General features: G+C 50.9%; 1 protein-coding gene across 5 annotated transcripts in view; it reads left to right on the top strand.

Annotated features, from left to right (window-relative positions):
* CBFA2T2 (CBFA2/RUNX1 partner transcriptional co-repressor 2) overlaps positions 1-18,329 on the top strand; it is a 58,798-nt gene that overhangs the window by 8,912 nt on the left and 31,557 nt on the right. The window contains exon 1 of one of the 5 annotated variants that reach the window (XM_057432384.1): positions 12,481-13,426. The exons of the other annotated variants lie outside the window; for them this stretch is intronic. The gene's annotated coding sequence lies outside the window, so the exon portion shown is untranslated. Of the gene's footprint in view, positions 1-12,480; positions 13,427-18,329 lie in introns of those variants that run through there. 5 annotated transcript variants of the gene reach the window in all.

The raw sequence follows: 18,329 nt of genomic DNA, 5'->3' as shown, positions 1-18,329 counted from the left end.
AGCTTCTGCCTAAGAGCTCATCTCAGTCTCCCCTCTGGCAGGTTAAAGCCATTCCCCCTTACCCAAAGCTCCTCTCCAGGTTTCTGGTAGCTGCATTAGGCACTGGGAGCTGCTTTAAGGCTGCCCCATCCCTGGCAGTGTTCAATGCCAGGCTGGATGGGACTTGGAGCAAGCTGCTCCAGTAAAAGGTGTCCCTGCCCATGGCAGGGGTTGGAACTGGAGGAGCTTTAAGGTTCCTTCCAACCCAAACCATTCTAGGAACAACCGAGGTAAGGAGGAGCCGATGGACACATTCTGCCTGTGCACATCCAGCACGCCAGGAATTCAAATCTGTCACTGATGGTGCTGGCCAAATGTCTGTGCTTCCCTGAGCAGCAGCTCCGTGGATGGAGATTCACCTCTTCACACCTGTTTTATAACACAGAAGCAAAATATTTGGGGCATCCAAATAGTTTATACCCTGACAAACAAATCCTGGCAGTGGGAGCATGAGTTTCCATCTCATTAAGCTGCTGGCAAAGCCCTGGTAATTCCAGTCAGTGATAACAGCCCAGGAATGATCCCTCAACAGGACTGGTTGTGTCAGGTCAGAGCATCACTGCGTTTTCTCAGCAGTTGCATGTTTATACTTGAGGGTAAAAGAAAGTGTTGAAATGTCAGTTCATCGAGTTCTACTTTAGTGCTGGAGCAAGGTCTTGTGAGGTCAGAAACAAGTGTGTGTACAATGAGCATAAAGTGGATTTCTACACTTCAGATGTAATGAGGAATTGTTTTCAAATGGTCTTATTGTAATGCAAAACTTGGCACTGATTCCCAATCTGGCAGAGGCTTGAAGGTTCAGCTTTGGAGGTCACCAGCTCAACTGCAGCTCAGTGTGGCTTCGACGAAGTTCCTGCTGTCTCACTGTTCTTTGTTGGTCTGTATGAAATCAGCTGGTGGTTTTGGTCCGCTTTCTTGGGGACAGGTTGGCTACACCATCCATGGTCAGCCTCATTTTTGGCTTGCAGGAGGGGTGCTGTGAGTTGGAGAGATGGAGTTGGGTGAGTTGGAGATTGTGGTGTCCTCTTGTCTCCTCCAGCAAGCAGAGGATGGGACATTTTGTTGAAGGGGTGGCACTCGGGTCTCAGTAGCCATAGGAAGTGTGCCTCCAGTGCTGCTACAGGTTTATGGTGCCTTGCAAACAAGCAGGTCTGCTCTCTTGCCTCCTGTACATTACACAGCTTGAGACAGGTGCTTACAAAATTCTGTTTAGAAGCCCATCATCCAGTCCCACAGACTAAAGAATGTTCTAGTAGGGCTTTTATAACATGTACTTTATCAAAATTCCCATAATTTCCTCATTAAAACAGGATTATACCTCTTGGATTAGCTGTTCTGCGTGGGTCAAGAAGACAGCCACAGTCCATTTTCGTAGTCAGCTTCTGCAGGCAGAGATGTACCGTGACACAGCAAAGGCAAGGGGCAAGCTGAGTGCCCAGGAGACATGGGGATACAGGTGCTGGGAAACTGGACCCAAGAGGAGCTTTCACAAATGCTGCTTTGTTTGGACTTGGCTCTTGAAAACACGGAAGAATTTTAGTGGGCTGCACCTTCAGCACCTCTCATTCACCACAGAGTGGTTTGTGTTGGAAGGGACCTTAAAGCTCATCCAGTCCCAACCCCTGCCATGGGCAGGGACACCTTCCACTAGAGCAGCTTGCTCCAAGCCCCTGTGTCCAGCCTGGCCTTGAACACTGCCAGGGATGGGGCAGCCACAGCTTCTCTGGGTACCCTGTGCCAGTGGCATCTCCAAGACTCTTGGTATTGAACAGCCTCTGTTGTTGGTGAGAACCCTGGGGGTGAGTTTGCAGCTTTGCCATGTGCCAAAACAAGCAGGCAGCAAAAACCTTTTCATTTGCACAGGAATCTTCTGTAGTCAACACAAGTTGCCCCTGCAGGCTTCTTGAACCAATTCCTGGCAGTTTGGCTCTCCAAGATCTAAATTTTGCCCTCAAATTCTCTCTTTTCTTCCAAAACTTTATTACATCTTACAGCTTTTTTCCCATATGACTGGGATTCTGACTGAGGTTCAAGTCATCGAAAACTCACTGCTGACTCTAACAAATAGCTTCTTTTCCTGCTGCTGCAGTGTCCAGACGTTTGGAACCTATTGGGAAGTAGTTTTATTTGTTTTTTTTTTTGTCTGTCTCTACAGTTTGTAATCACATAGTTCCATATTCTTGTGTTCTTAATAGAAATATTGTCATCACTGAACAAGGACTGGCAGGAAAACGGTGGCAAGGAATGCTGAAGCAGCACTGCTGGTAAGGTAGATGCATTACACTGCTGTTTAGTTGTAAGAAATCCAAGGTTCTCACCAACAACAGAGGCTGTTCAGTACCAGAAGGAGTCTTGGAGATGCCACTGGCACAGGGTGCCCAGAGAAGCTGTGGCTGCCCCATCCCTGGCAGTGTTCAAGGCCAGGATGGACAGAGGGGCTTGAAGCAACCTGCTCTAGTGGAAGGGGTCCCTGCCCATGGCAGTGGTTGGAGCTGGATGAGCTTTAAGGTCCCTTCCAACTCAAACCAGTCTGGGATTCTGTGATGGCTGGGGCATCTCATGGTGCTCTAAGCTCTGAGTAGGACCAGTGTGTATCTGTCACTCATCTCCTCCACTCCTTCAGGGTTTTTGTGGGGCTGGTCAGTGGAGAGCTGCTGTGGACATTAACTGTACATAAATGAGCCAGGCTGAACTCAGACCTCAGCGTGCAGCATTTTGAGTGACTTGGGCTCAGAGCCACCAGGTTATTAACCCCAAACACAGCATTTACAATCCTGATACTGCTGTAGCCTGAAGTAGGGCAGGAGCTGCTGTCTCTGATCTCCCCTGCACCGCAGGCAGGTGTCTGCCTCTCCCTGCAGCTGCTCCATCTGCAGCAGCACGTGGAGACCATCAGACCATCACCAAAACACAGCTGGGAAAGGTTAGAGCAGCCCCACGTGGAGCTGGGTCACCTGGGCAGGATCACCGGGATACATACACACGGCTTCATGCCGGCCTCAGCTCTGCGTTGAGGCAGTGAAATGCAGAGGAGCTAAATGTGTGCTCGATGTGGGTTGTTGTTTCTTCTTCCAGTAGCAAAACAGCCAAATCAAATTGGCTCTTTCCAGAGTGCTGCCTTGTTACCTCCCATGCCATCAAATCCAGCCCCACTTTGGAGGAGCTTTGCTGAATGATCTCTCTTGTTCATCTCCTGCTGCAGGTTTTTATTATTACTTTTTGAAATTAAGATGTCTCTTTCCACTGAGATTGGGGTTTTTTGTAACTCCTGGTGTAGGAAATCAAGATTTTGACAGCTGTTGAAGTTTCATGCTCAGTAAATCTGAGGTTTAGATTGAAGGTAATTCTTGGCCTCTCCTTTTTCCCCGTGTTCGTGTTAATTCAACACACAGACATTTGACTTCCTAGTCTTGACAGTTGTCTGAACACGTACATCCGGTGTGGGGGGTGGAAGACGTCTGACTTCTTTGATGTGATGCTCTTTTCAGTCTATTGAAAAATCTCTTTGAACTGTCTCAAGTGCTTTGCAGCGTTATTTCCCACCAGGTCAGTGGGAGCAGGCAGGGACAGGGGTGCTGAGCATGCATGAAGCAGAGCAGGGTGCTGAGCACTCACTCTGCTGCCACAAGGAGCTTGCCAGCAGGAGCAGGGACAAGCAGGTCTCCCTTTCTTCTGCATAGAAATGATAAGGGATGTGATAACTCCTGTCCCCTTCTGTAGGGATGATGTCAAGTGGATGTAAAATGCTCGGCTCCAGGGCAGGAAGCTGCTTAATAATGGGTTTCTCCTAAGCACTTACATTGGAAAAATAAGTTTTAGGAACTTTGCATGACTCCTTCCTCCCATCCCTCTGACTCCACTGGGAATTTCATTCGTATTGCTGCTGGAAAGAGCTTAAATGCCCAAGGAGCAAGTGGAGATGCGCACCTCTGGATGAGGTGGGTCACCCAAAATCTTTGCTGAGGGCAACGATGGCTGAAAGTGTTTGGTACAGACATGGTGCCTCCAGCAATTATAGCTTCCTCTCTGGCTGGGTTGGTATCAAGCATGTTAAATCCTGGAGGGTTTCAAGGGTGGGTGCCCTGTATGCTTTGTCAGCCTGGTTTTCTCCTGCTGTTTCTCTAGAGAGAAAGTAGCTATCTCTTTGAGACTTGATTTTCTGTACCTGTTGTGTTCTGTTGAATGAGTTTGTCTCAGACGAATCTTCTGATTGAATCATTCTTCTGTTGGAAAATCGTCATTTGTCAAGACAGAAACTTTCCCTGGGACCAGTGTGTGCTCAGGGATCAGAAACCACCCTCGGTGCCCTGTATTGACTGAACTGTACAACGTGGCCTCAGTAAATGTTTGCTGCTGTGAAACGTGGTGCTTTGGCATCCTGGTAGATCACTGGCTGCTTGACCTTTGGCTGTCCTGATGGCTCCTTGTTTTGTGTAAGTTTTGAAAGAGGGTTGGGTTTTGTGTTTAGTTTTGGTGGTTTTAGTAGCCATATGGAAGGGGAAGGTTTAAAATCCGGGTTTCATGGGATGGAGCTGTTTCTGCCTCTTGCTTGCCTGAGCTTGTCTCTGCTTTCTGGTTGTGGTCTGTGGTTTCCCCATTGCTGAAACTCTCTGGTCACTGCAGAGGGGAGGAGGCTTGAACTGGGATTGTGTTCAAGGGAGAGGATGAATCCCAGTGAGTGCCAGCAGCACAAACAGACAGCACTACGGTCCCATGTGTGCGCTTGTTGGGAGGGATGGGGCCACCCTGGTGTGACTGGGAGCTGAGCTTGGCTGCTGACCCTTGAAGGAACATTGTAATGGGAATGACCAGGGATTTGGAGCAGAGGATAAAAATTCACATTGGTGCCTGAGTATAGCTTTTCATCCTCTTAAAATTCTTCCATCCCTTTGAAGTGTGAATCCCAGATGCTGCACAAGTCTTTTTCCAGACGTGGCCTTGCTGTCTTGCTGTGTATTTTCCACCAAATTGCTGGATTACTGTTTTCCTTCTGGCCTCTGCATTTTTTCATAGCTTTAACTTTTTGTCTGGATGTTTTTACATGCCTCAGACTCATTCCTGTCTAACATACCAATGCAAGAACTCCCACGTGAGCCGGCGTCCCACCAAGCTATCGCATAGGACAGGAATGCTGCCTTTTCTTTCCCTGGAAACTTGTAAACATGAACTTCCTGTTGAGAAGAGCTGTAAATCTGCAAATAGGCTCTGCTTCCGACAGGAGAGGAAGGTAATAAAATATCAGGTCCTTGTTCACTGTGCCTGGTCCTCCCTGAACTGCATCTGAGCACCCCAGGGGCAGTGGAGGCACAGAGGCACAGAAGCAATCCTGCTGCTTGCTCCTCACCTTTGGAAATGAGTTTGTCCTTTTATTTTTTCCCCCTTTATGCACCCAAATACAGATGCAATCCTAATAGAAGCCAGTTGGAGAATGACAAAGCCCTAATGACTCTCAAATGATGCTTCATTGCTTGTTTTCTCTTTTCCTTTCTCCCTGCCTCTCCCACCACAGATCTGATCCTTCATTTCAGGGAGTTAACTCTATCCTAGACAAACAGACATTTTTGGATACTGAGCACACCAAATTCTGGCAGCTGTTAGAAGACTTTGCAGGTTACCACCCATGTCACTTAATCTTGCTGTTATTTCTACCTCCAAGAGGAGATCTGATGGGATGCATAAGCCACCCGAGTTGTTGGGTTTCCCCTTTCATGCCTAAAGCTTTACTCTTCTGCATTTCATGCAGCAACAGCAGCTCATGAGGCTCATTCCGTGTGGAGCTGGGGGCTCCTCTCTCTGCCTTGTTTTACCTTAGGTCTCCCACCACCAAGACGGGAGCGCTCACAGCTCGTTGGGAGAAGCAGCAGCAGCAGCAGCACATGGAGAACAGCCATGCGGTTCCTCATTCCATGTGGGTTTTGAGGCTGGTGCATGCTTTAGTTCTGGGTCGCAGCAGAGGCAGGTACCAGACAACCAGGCAGGAGGATGGAGCCAGGAGAGGGCTGGGCTCTGCTCCCAAGGAACAAGGGATGAGACAAGAGGAAATGGCCTCAAGCTGCACCAGGGCAGGTTTAGACGGAGCTGAGGAGCAATTCCTTCCCCAGAGGGTGCTCAGGCATTGGAACAGGCTGCCCAGGGCAGGGCTGCAGTCACCGTCCCTGCAAGTGTTCACACAGCATGGAGACGAGGCCTCAGTGCCCTGGGTTAGTGGTGGCCTTGGCAGTTCTGGGGAATGGTTGGACTGGATGAGCTTAAAGGGCTTTTCAGCTTGATTGATTCTGTGATTGTATGCGGCTGAGCTCAGTGGAAGCTCTGAGCGTTTGTGGGTTGGGTATGAGCATGCTGATCTTCAGGATCAGCTGTTGGGAATGCTGGGGCTTCTCTGTGCTATCAGGGAAGTGGAGGCAGGTGAGGGTGGAAGCAGAAGTAAGGCAAAATGAAGCATGGCAGTATAAAGGGAAGAAGGATATAGAAAGGGAGAAGCAGATACAGGACATGGAAACGAGGAGCAAGAGGCAGGCTAAAAGGAAGATCCGGATGGAGGCTGAGTTCTCCATCAGCATCCCATTCACTAACCCTGGGCAGGGGGGGCGTGGGTGAGCTCCAGCCCTTCCGGCCTGACCCCTGCTCTCCCCTCGCTCCTCCCTGCCTGCGTGCCCCGAGCGGAGCCGCAGGCGCTCCGCCTCCCGGGCCGGGCTGGCGGGCACATGGCCCCGTGTCAGCGGAGCCTCTCGGCCTGCCTGCGCCTGGGTGGCCGCGCTGGTGCTGCTGCTGCAAACTAATCGCTCCCAGCAGTGCTCCTGCATCAGACTTGGTGGAGCCGGGAGCGCAGCCCTGGAATGCCGGGCCAGGCGCAAGGGGCTGCGCTGCGCTGCCTTCCCTTTGCTTGTCCTTGCCTCAGACCCACCGTTTCTTAGGTCCAAAAGGCCGCTGGCAGCAGGAGCCAGCGAGGGTGGGCTTTGCAAAGGAGAATGTTTGGGTAAATAGAAATAACCCTCTCACACAACCCATTTAAAACGTGAGGTTTGATTGTTTGGTGGGGCTGGAGGGAAGGGAATCCTGTTCAGGTTTAGCACTGACTGGAAAGCCCTGCTTCACGTCCTGAGGACTGATTGAAGTGTCTTAATCAGAGTCTGTAGTTTGGGTGAGAAATTTGGATGTTTTGAATGAAGGTGCCAGCTTAGTGACAACTAATGAATGAGGAAATAACCCTCCCTTAGCTGCGTGATGCCAGGACGTGGCTTGGCAATGACACGAGGTACCAGCACCCAAGAGCACTCCCGGATGCTGCAGTCTCAGGGACTGGAGAGGAGGGAAGCTCAGGATGAGGTGGGGGAAAGGCTTCCTTTAACAGTCCAGTATAAAGAAGGAAAAGCTGTTATCGGGGGAAAAGCCACAGCCTGCAGGAGGGAAGTCACCGGTTGAGGGAGGTGCAGGAAGCGAGCTGAGGAGTAATGACCCTGCTGTAGGGAAGGGGCTTGGTATCCATCACAGGCATTTTATCACTCCTAGTTTTGATTGCAAATGCTGTTCTTTCTGGGATGAGACCAAAACTGCAGGCTCATAGAACCCCAGCCTGGTTTGGGTTGAAAGGGACCTTAAAGCTCATCCAGTTCCAACCCCTGCCAGGGGCAGGGAACACCTTCCACTAGAGCAGCTTGCTCCAAGCCCCTGTGTCCAACCTGCCCTTGAACACTGCCAGGGATGGGGCAGCCACAGCTTCTCTGGGCACCCTGTGCCAGCGCCTCAGCACCCTCACAGGGAAGAGCTTCTGCCTAAGAGCTCATCTCAGTCTCCCCTCTGGCAGGTTAAAGCCATTCCCCTTGTCCTGTCCCTACAGGCCCTTGTCCAAAGCCCCTCTGCACGTTTCTTGTAGGCAAAGTTCTGCTGACAAGTCCTGCTTTGATAAGGTTTAACATGTGCTTTCTTAAATGTCAATGATCTTCCACAGGGCAGGTGTGCAGAGCACTGGGGGGCCAGAATAGTGTCTGACCCTGGCCACAGCTCTCAAAGCACATCATGTCACCTGCAGAAGGGAGGATTTCTGCTTCCAGGGCTTGTCTGCGCCATAAGCACATGCTAAAGGGTCTGGCCCTGTAAGGACTGGGACAGAAATGTCAGCTGTAGGCAGGTAACTGGGTTTTCTGAAGCAGCAGGGAGGTGCCCAAGTCAGCTGCAGCAGAGACTCCATCAGCTGTTTCCAAAGCCAGGAATGCTCCCGATCCCACCTGGGTGTTGGGCAGGGAAAGACAAGTGTGCCTGAAACTACAGCTGGAGGGGAGTGGGTGCATGTATTGGAACAAACCTCTGTCATCGAACAGCACTGCTGTTGATCTGGAGGATATTGTCAGGCTGCAGAGCTGCTGGCCTAGGCTTAATCCTCTGCAGGCTGGGCTTTGGGCTCTCCAAACAGGATTACTCACTTTTTCCCTCTTTCTGTGTTTGGTTTATATACCCATGGCAGTTACAGAGGCTTGGATCTTTCATCAGAGCAAGGGTGTTAGGTTTAGGAATTGTTTTTTTGTCTTGGAGGGGATTTTTTGACAGGATATCCATTCCTGGGTGGTTTTTCTTTACATATGCGCTCCTTCAGCAGGAAGAAGGTCAGTTTTGCTTAGGTGTTGTCCCCTCCCCAGTCCCAAATCAGTGGCCAGAAGTAAAGTTTCAATAGTTTCTTTAGGTTGTGCTTAATTCCTTGTTGCACCTTTGCTCCCAGTGCAATGTCTGATCCTAGTTTTTCTGGGTGTAAGTTCTGCCAGCTCAGTTAAGCCCAACTTTTAATACATTTCCCCCCTCCCTGGGCAGGACTGCAATGGCACAAAAGACAAGCACTCCTCCTCCTTCAGGAGGCAATGTGATTAGATTTACTTGACAAATTAAGCTTGTTACCATCATCTCCCATGTGCTAATTTAAATCATGGCTGTATTGAAAAGAGGATGTTTGTTAAATGTGATAAACTTGCCAGGAATGGAGAGGTTTAAGCTCTGTTAAGGGGGGTGGATGGGTGCCTGCCTCTGTCAGCTGAGCTTGAACTCAAGTCAATGAGCCTGCCCTGGAACCCCAACAGCATGGCTTCAAAGGGAGCAGCCCCTTCTTGGCTCCACTGACTTGTAAGTAAGGCATAAAGAAGGCAATAAAATGTTTGACTTTCCTGCCAGACCTGAGCCTGGAGGAGGAGGAGGATCCCAATTGGTTTCCATCAGATTCCAGTTAGCATGAATTTACGGTTTCCACTTAGCCTGATAAATGGCTTTGGCTGCCTTGGTGCATTTGGATTTATTCTTCTGTGCAATGGAAAGTGGTCAGCTTAAAAAGGCAAAGCCTTCCAGAGCTGCTGTGAATACGAGGGAAGCTTCTTTCTGAGGTAAGAACCCAGCAGGCACAAAAATAAAGCTGTAGCATGTAATGAAATATGGGTGGAACAGCAGCAAAATCAGAAGGGGTTCAGGTCTCTTGTGCTTGCTGGGGCTGTGGGCTGTGATAGGCATAAAAATTCCACTGGAAACTGGAAAAATTCTTCAGATTGCCTTGCTTTCCTCAGAAACCACACTCAGCAGCAGGTATCAATAGCTCCCAGTGTTCAAACTTTGTTTGCATCGTTCTTTCCATGGAACATTCCCAGGAGAAGAAAGCAGAAGCAGATTAATGCAGTGAGCTGGGGAAAGCAGTTTGCCCTGTGCTGCCTGCAGTCCTCCTTCCTTCCATCCTAGTGGCCATGTCTGGGTTACAAAATCTATCTTAATGCATATCTGGGGAGCAGGTTGGCCTCTTGGTTGTGTCGAGGTGCTGCTGGAGGTTGGTAGATGATGCATCTTGGTGTCTTCTAGTAGTGTGTTGCCTGTACTTCCCTCTGCTCTGCTTGCAAAGGCAGTGGCTGAGCAGGACATGGATGTGCCAGAGGCTTTCTCCTGGCTTGCTTGCAGCTCCATGGGCCTCTGCCAGTAGTGAGCTTAGGGATGGGTCATGGTTTGGGCGAGCTTAGGGATGGGTCATGGTTTGGGTGAGCTTAGGGATGGGTCATGGTTTGGGTGAGCTTAGGGATGGGTCATGGTTTGGGTGAGCTTAGGGATGGGTCATGGTTTGGGTGAGCTTAGGCACATGGCTCCTGTTTAAGATACAATCCACAACCCTTTCAAAGGCAGTTTTGCAGTGGCTACTACGCTAGAGCACCCAGGTGTCCCCACCTAAGTATTTTTATGCCTTGAAAGCCCAAAACCACACGTGCATCTTCCTTACTCCAAGGTGAGCCATGAGGTTTGGCATATTCCTACCCCTCTAGCCAGAAGTGGGGATTTCCTTCCTGAGGATGTTGGTTTGGTAGATACTGGCCTGTGGACACCATGGCAAAGAGTGTGCACAGTTTCATAAAGTCAGATCATTGTGATTATACTTCAAATACTCAGTCGCCTGAGGTTTTGTTGTTTTAAACTACTTCAGGTTGTAAAAATAGGGAGAAGATTTATCTGGCCATGATTTGACAAATGGGAGTTACAACGCAGTTGTCATAGTTGGGGACAGCTTTTGTTTATGCAAAGTGAAACATTTACAAGCTGTTGAGGTCCTTAAGCTAAAACAGGATTCAAAAAGAAGGAGAGGGAACACGTAGGGCTGGTTACCTATCTCAGACAAACCCCCAAATCTCAGGCTATCCCTGTGTGTCCTGTAAGAGGGCTTGCTCTGATCACTTTGACCTAGAGACCTGGCAGCTCCCAGGCTGCATCTTCTCTTGGTCACCCAGCATCCCCCTCCTTTTTGTGCTCAGCTTTTGAATTCACTGCCTGGTTTCAGGCTGGTTTGGTGATGTCGGGGCAGGGAACAGCAGTGCCTAATGCTGAATGCTTAATGTCTTAAGCCCAGGGCTGTGTCCATCTGCCTGGTGACATCTCCACTGGGGGCAAAGCTGCAACATGAGCTCTCCGCTTGCAAGACATCAGAGAATCCACATGAGAGACACCACTGTTGGCTTGACCCTGGCTGGGGAGGGCTCCTGTTGAGGACTGCACAGTGCGAGGCGCCGGGGCACAAACCATGACACACCAGTCCATAGGAAAATAACTTCATTAATTCTGGTGCTCGTGGAGCTGCTGGGGTTCATCTCCCTCATTGCCTGTGTAATTCAGAGATGATTTTTCCATCTCAGGCTTATGAAATCTCGAGAGCTGCAGCATTTTGCGCAACCTCCATCACAAGTGTCAGAAGCCCCCGCGAGCTGAACTGAACTGAACTGAAATGTTTTACTGATGTGCTTTGCCAGCAACCCTGCCAGCGGGGCCTGGGGTGCAGGAAGGAGTGGGATCTGCCTGCTCCCAGCCGCAGCATCGCTCCACAAGGTGCTCCAGGTATCTGTGTGCTGAGACTTGCCTGGGATTCATCTTGTTTGAAGTGTAGTGTGTGAAACTGCTGCTCTTCACTGAGGTTTGGAGGTGGGAGGGTAGCTGTGAATCCTGCCTTTCTCAGAGCAAAGTGCTCATCCAGCCAGGCTGCAGCAGCTGCATGTGCTCCTACAACTGAACTTCTCCTGCCCCAATGCCTCCCCCCTGTTACCATCCAGCATCCTGCCTGTGCTGAGGGTAGGCGATGGTGGCCCATGTGCTCATGAACGCATGCCATGCCTGCTCCTAGAATGCTTTTTAATACTTTCTTTAAAGCACTTTTATTTTTCCCCTCCCTTTACAGCCTTTTCCCTTCCTAAAGGGAAGCAGAAGTACCATAAACTCATTAGGAGTAAGAGGCAGAGAAGCAGGGGATGAAGGGCTGGGTGGGATGCCGGGGGGCAGTACTTATGGTGGGTTTATGGACATGGCTTGGCAGTTAGCAGTCGCCTACCAGAGCATTGAGAATGCCATAAAAAGAGGGATTTTGCTGTATGTGAGTTAGTAAATGGACTATCACTCATACACCAACAGTGGAGATCAGCTTGTGTGATTGTGGGGATTTTAAAGCATCAGCATCCCTCAGCTTGGGCCACAGGAGGTTTTCGGTGTCTGGGCAAGGTCTCTGGTTCACAGAAAGTAGCTGAAGAGAGAGGTGGTTTTGCCTGCAGAGATTTGGAAAGAGTTGTATTGAGGCCTGAATATACAAATGCAGACTGGAGCAGTGAATCCCTCCTGAGCTCTGTGCCTGTGCAGGGTCTGCAAGCAGAAGGCAAATGTTGCTGCTTCTCCTTGGGTTCCGTGGGAGCCCGGAGGGTGGTCTGGGCAGTCCCTGTGGGAATTGCCTGTTTTCCAGGGCAGTCCCAGCCAGGGACTCCCATCTGCATGGCCAGGGATGCCGCTGTGTAAATCCCTGTTTCCCCAGCACCCGGCTTGTGGTGAATGGTGCTGGGCTGATGGGATTAGTCTGGGGCCTCCAGTTAATACCTGTTGTTCACGCTGCACATCGGGGAGCAGCTATTCAGAATGACCAGGGGGTTGTAGGTGGCAGAGCTGGGTGTTAATGGGAGGGGGGAAGATGGTCAGATATGGCTGTGTCCAATGGGTTTGTGTCCTGAGCCTCCCTTGCTGCTGTGAGATCCCTGGTGGCGTTTACTCCCTGTATAAACCAGTTCAGATTTACTTTTTCCTTGAACACTTCCTTTTTGATCCCAGTAATATGTTACACATTTAATTGCTCTTCTTTTGAATTTTCGGGTCCTCCTTTGGTACCCTCACAACATCAGTATCTTGTTATCTTGTTGTTGCTTCTAATTGCTAACACATGCCAGCTTTCCAGCGCCGCAAACTCTGGCGCTGGGGCTTGGAGGGGAGTTTTACAGCTAAGATTTATGTGCATGGGGGAAACCTTCACAGGATTAATTCCCTCCTTTAGCCAACAGCTCATCCAGATTTCAAAATCGAGGGCTGAGATGAAGGCTGGGTTGCACCCAGCGCTGTGTAAAGGCAGAGTGGGTTTGGGGATGACCCGTCTGGTGAAACCCTCCTTTCCTCTCGCTGTTATTGCCGGCCATAAACAAATCCCATGTATTTAACAAGTTAATGTCAGGCGGGCTGCGAGGCGCTGGTAGGTGTGTGCTTGGTGACATCAGCTGGCGAGCAGCCTGGCAGCAGCGGCGCAGGCAGGGAGCAGGCAGGGAGCCCAGGGTGTGTGCCTCTAAGCTGGGTATTCTGGCAAGGTGGAGAGCTGGTCTGTTTGGCAGGACCTTCCCATCTGGGATCCATCTGTGTTTCCCTGGAATCGGACAGGCGGCTCCAGGCAGTGAGAAATCGCAGATGTGCGGGACCTGACACATGTCCAGCTAATGAAAGGAGAAGGCAGGCTGGGCTCCGGCTGCGCTCGAAGATCACGAGTGGAGGAGGAGGAGGAGGAGGAGGAAGAGCCCTTTTGCTTTATATTTCAAAGAAAATAGGTGTATCCACCAGCAGCTGGATCCTTGCAGCCTCGCTGTGTAGGGTAAGCAGAGAGGGGTCTGTTGTTAAAGGGGACTGGGTAAGGCGCAGTGGGGATGCGCGGGGGTGGGGGGGATGCTGAGCTGCTGACAAGGAGCTTTGAACAGCAGTGTGGGTTTTGCTGGTGGTCCAGGGAGGACCTCAACCTTGAGCACAGGTAGAGGGAGAGGGTGGGAGCCTCCCATCCCTGCCTCCTGTCCTCTGCAGTGGCTCTGCCGGGGGAAACTTCAATAGAGGAGCCGGCGGCATGCGTGGATTCTGCAGCTGAAAAAACACTCAACTCTCTCGGAGGGGAGCTGCGGTACAGCTCCTCTGTGTTGCTATGGAATGGGTGATTATTATCTTTTCCTGATTTGTATTTTCTCCCCCCCACACCTCCCCGTGCGCAGAAGGCTGGGATTCAGCGTGTGCTGGGGAAATGGGAGAAAGCAGGAAGGGGTTTGTGTGTTTTAGCAGAACACGTTTCTCTGCTGTACTGAGCCTTACTCTCATTTCTGCCTGCTGATAGTGAAGCTGCGGGGGTGTGGAATCTGCAGAGGTGGATTTCTTCCATCAGCTCCCAAATTTCCTTAATATTATCTGTGTTTTCCGTGCTCCTCTGCATTGTGCCAGAGGCTGCTGCTCCCTTTTTTGTCTTTGCGCTCCTTGAGCAGCAACTGATGCTACCAGCATCTAAATCTCTTGGATCAATTTTGTGCTACTAGAACACACTTCCCTGCCCTATGTATTTCCACTGTTGGGATGCAGGCTGCTGTATTTTCACTTATTCCATTATAATCTCCTGATCCTCATGTGTATTTTAAACCTGCACATCCCCCTGCCCCCTGGTATTTTTGGGAAGGCTCAGTGGCTCAAATTGCTCCTCCACCTCTTGGGGGTGGCTTGTTGTAGGGATCCCTCTTGTTGTAGGGATCCCTCTTGTTGTAGGGATCCCTTGTGTTGTAGGGATCCCTCTGTTGCGTGTTTGCTGAGCTGCTGCCTGGCTCTCCGGGTTATTACTGGCTTTTTCTCCCCCATTCAGCCTTTGGTTCCTGTGTGATTGTACTCACAGCTGACTTTATGTGCTGGAGAAACCCTCCCCAGCTGTGGGAGGTGCCCCAAAATCAGCACTCAGAGTTTGGGGAGCTAAAATGTGGTTGAGGATCACTTGCTGTCAGGCTGGGAAAAGGGAGACATGTACTTGCTAGGCTGGTGCAGAGTGATTCCCTTTGGGGCACTTTGCTGTTGCTTTGTCCGGGTTAGTTCTCGCTGTGCCAAGTGACAGGGATTCCCCAGGGAGAGCGCAGTGCAGCCTGGCCAGGTCCCTGGCAGGGTGCTGCATGGGCTGCAGCTCTGTGCTCCTCTGGCTCAGCCCCTGCGTGTGCCACCTTCAGGTTTCCCTTCTCTTGCAGCACACAAGCATTTGGGTACAGGGTTTAAAAATGAGCTCTTGTAAGTCTGCTTCTGCAGCATGGCAAACACCTCCCGAGCATCCCTCACAGCCTGGAGAGGAGGCAGGAGGAGTGTGTGCTGCCTGATGCTCTGCAGCTCCGTCTCACAAAGGAGGAATGAAACCCAGCGGATCTCCAGCCAAGCTGCACAGAGGGTGACGATCTCTGAAGGCAGAGAGCTGTGATCCTCTGTGCAGCTCTCCCAAAGACTTCCTGAATTTGGGAACGCTGCATGTTGGAGCATCTGCTCCCGTTGTCTCCGTGCAGGTTGGGCTCTGAGGCAGCAGACGGAAGTTTTGCCAGCATCAGGGCAGCAGGATTTAGACATGAAGTAGCTGATTTACAGTGTCTTGCTTAAGCCCTGTGGGAAACTGGGTTTTCTTCTCAGGTTTCCCTATTTTTTGAAAGGATTTGGTGTGCCTGATGAGCTAGTGCTCAGGTGAGAGGGGTGGTTGTGTTTGGGGAAGAGAATCAGACTGGTTTGTGTTGGAAGGGACCTTAAAGCTCCTCAACCCCCTGCCATGGGCAGGGACACCTTCCACTAGAGCAGGTTGCTTCAAGCCCCTGTGTCCAACCTGGCCTTGAACACTGCCAGGGATGGGGCAGCCGTGCTCCATCATAGAGAAACCTGCAACTATGCAAAACTAAGAGACTGCAGTGTAAGAACCAAGGTAGAAGGGGTACAGCAAAGGCAATGTGAGCAAACCCTGCCAACAGCAAACTGCGGGAGGCCAAGTGAAGGATTCGAAGGGTCTGAGGAAGGATCAGATTCGCTAAAGGCAAGGAGAATAAATCGTTACTCTGAGAAATGTGTTACACAGGGAATGCCCCGAGGAAAAGAGCAGAAACTCCATTTATTAGTGAAAAGGCCAGACTGGTGCTGCCAAGTCAGGTTCTGCTCTGCCCAAGGCCTGGAGCCACAGCCCCTGCTCACTTCCAAGGCGCTGCTGCTATTTTTGCAAGTTGAATGTGCTGGTTTTTGCAGAGGCTCGTTTCAACCTGCTCAAGCCAGAAGCGAAGGGAGCTTTGCTCACGTGAACGTGCGGCAGGCTCTTGGCTTGTTTTTTCCCTTCTGTTTTACTCCTCTTACTCTTGCAGGACCAGTGTCCCCCGGAGAGCAGGGTTTCACTTCTGCTGCTGCCTTGTATGTCAGATCACTGAGAGTCCCTAAGTGCTACTTTACAGAGCTTTGTCACGCATTGCTCACAGTGGGGTTTGGCTTGTGGAGGTGATCACTGGAGGGGGACAGCAGGAAAGAGCGTTTCAGGAGCTATATTCGGGGCAACTAGCTCTTTGGTCCCTGCATTGACCCGGAGAAGCAGCAGCGTGCAGGAGGCAGCCCGCTCCCACGGCTCTCACTGGGATGGGTGAGCCAGGTGGCCTCTTGTTTTTTCCAGCTCTGTTTTTTTTAGGGTTTGGCTAAAACACAAGATTTGTTTGACGTGTATGCACGATGTTTATAGTGGTGCTGGAGAGCTGAACAAAGTCATTTGAGGACTTGGGCATATGTAGCAGATTTAAGGGAACGCAGGCTGGTTCTTAAACCCAAACGGGAGATGGTCGTCAGCTGTTGCCTGTTGGGTCGTTTTCCCACAATAAGAGCTGGCTTACCTATACTGGTTCTGGCCTAGATCATAAGCTTGCCTTTATCCTAGCATCTAGTGACTGCTTCCGTATCTGACTGCTTGTTAGAAGCTAGGTATGAAATGTGTTTTGACAGACACTCCAGAGCAGTCCCTGGGGGCAGCATCACTGCAGGTCTCTGGGAGCTTGAGCAACTTCTATATTTGTGATGGGGACTGTCTTAATTCATGCAGCATTCAGGGAAAGGCTGGAAAAACCTTTGTTTAGAGCAAGAGAGAAGCCAGGAAGCACTGGTGAGTGATGATCCTGCAGCTGAAGTGCAGCAAGGAGGGCTTTGGGTTCAGTTCCTGGGTCTGCAAGCAATTTGCCAAGGCAGGGCCTTGACCTTAGCAGTGCTTTGTGTGTTGGTGGCTCCTGTCTGAATGGGCAAGAGTCATTTCAAAGCATTTTAAAGTGTAACAGTCATGCCTTTTACTAGGCTGGGCAGTGGTGTTTTTGCAAGCCAAGCTTAAGGTTTTACAATAACGTGTATTGAATTTCCTTGGCGTGCTCCCGTGCGGGACTCCAGTCCTTCATGTCCGTAAACAGGACTTGTGCTGTTGAAGGAGGACACTCACAGGAAGAACCAGGACTGTTGCAGATCTGCTGCTCTGTTGCTCTCCAGTCCTATGGAGACTACAAAGCCAAGAATCAGTTTTCCTTCCAGCAACAGGCTGCCACAACCTGATGGTGGGATGCTGCGTATCTGTCCATTTTAAAGGCATCTCTTTCACCAAAACCAACCCAAGAATCATGGAATCATAGACTGGGTTGGAAAGGACCTTAAGATCATCCAGTTCCAACCCCCTGCCACGGGCATGGATACCTAACGCTAAACCATGTCACCCAAGGCTCTGTCCAGCCTGGCCTTGAACACTGCCAGGGATGGGGCAGCCACAGCTTCTCTGGGCACCCTGTGCCAGCGCCTCAGCACCCTCACAGGGAAGAGCTTCTATCTTATACCTAACCCGAACTTCCCCTGTTTCAGTTTGAACCCGTCACCCCCTGCCCTGTCACTGCAGCCCCTGATGAAGCAGCCCCTCTCCAGCATCCAGCAGCCCTCAGGAGCGCTGAGCCCCATCCTTGAGCTCGCCCCAAGCCAGGGGCAGCGGTGGCAGAGCCCCAGCCCCTCTCAACCTGTTGCAGCGAGCGGCGCCGTGCGCTGGAGCCGGGGCTGCGGGCGCAGCGCGGGGGGACGGGGGCTGCGCGCAGCAGATGTGCCGCGGCCGCGTGCCGGCTCCGTGCCGCTGCTCCCGGCGCCAGGTGCAGCCATTGTTCCCGCTGGGCCCTATTCATCCCGCCTCGGCTGCCGCTCCCGCATTGTTCCTGCAGGAAATTAGCATTAAAAACCCATCCGAAACCCCCATGTCCCTCAACTGCAGGTGACTGTTATTGGCCCCAGCTGCCACCCTTGTGCTTGATTACTTCCATATGGGCTTGTGGCAAGAAGTACGATCCACTTATTGATTTTATTTTTTTCCCCCCTTAATATATTTCTTTTTCTCCCCCTTTTTTTTTCTCCCCCCAGCACAGACACTTCAGCAAGGAACAAAACCCTGATTCTCTTAAGCCGCTGACAGGCTCCAGTTGCTGTTACAACTGGGGTGAACGTTTTCCAAGCAGAGCTAATTACACCCCCTCCCTGCTTGCTTCCTTTCTTCAGTGCCCACCCCATAAATGTAAAACAACCAGAGGGCAATTGGTGGTAAATGAAATCTTTGCAGTGTCCTGAGAGGAGGGTTTCTTGCTGAGCAGAAAGGAGTTCGCTGGGCTTTAGATGTTGGGTAATTTGGGGTGGGGTTGGGTTTTTTTTACTAGAAGATGGGAAACTGGGCTCTGAGCTATTGCTGCAGC

Source organism: Pezoporus wallicus, unplaced genomic scaffold, assembly GCF_028554395.1.
Source record: "Pezoporus wallicus isolate ANWC-B61680 ecotype Strahan unplaced genomic scaffold, APGP_CSIRO_Pwel_v1 contig_8090, whole genome shotgun sequence".
Lineage (NCBI taxonomy): Eukaryota > Metazoa > Chordata > Aves > Psittaciformes > Psittacidae > Pezoporus > Pezoporus wallicus.
Note: the sequence above shows the minus strand (reverse complement) of the source record. Positions and strands in the feature narration are given on the sequence as shown.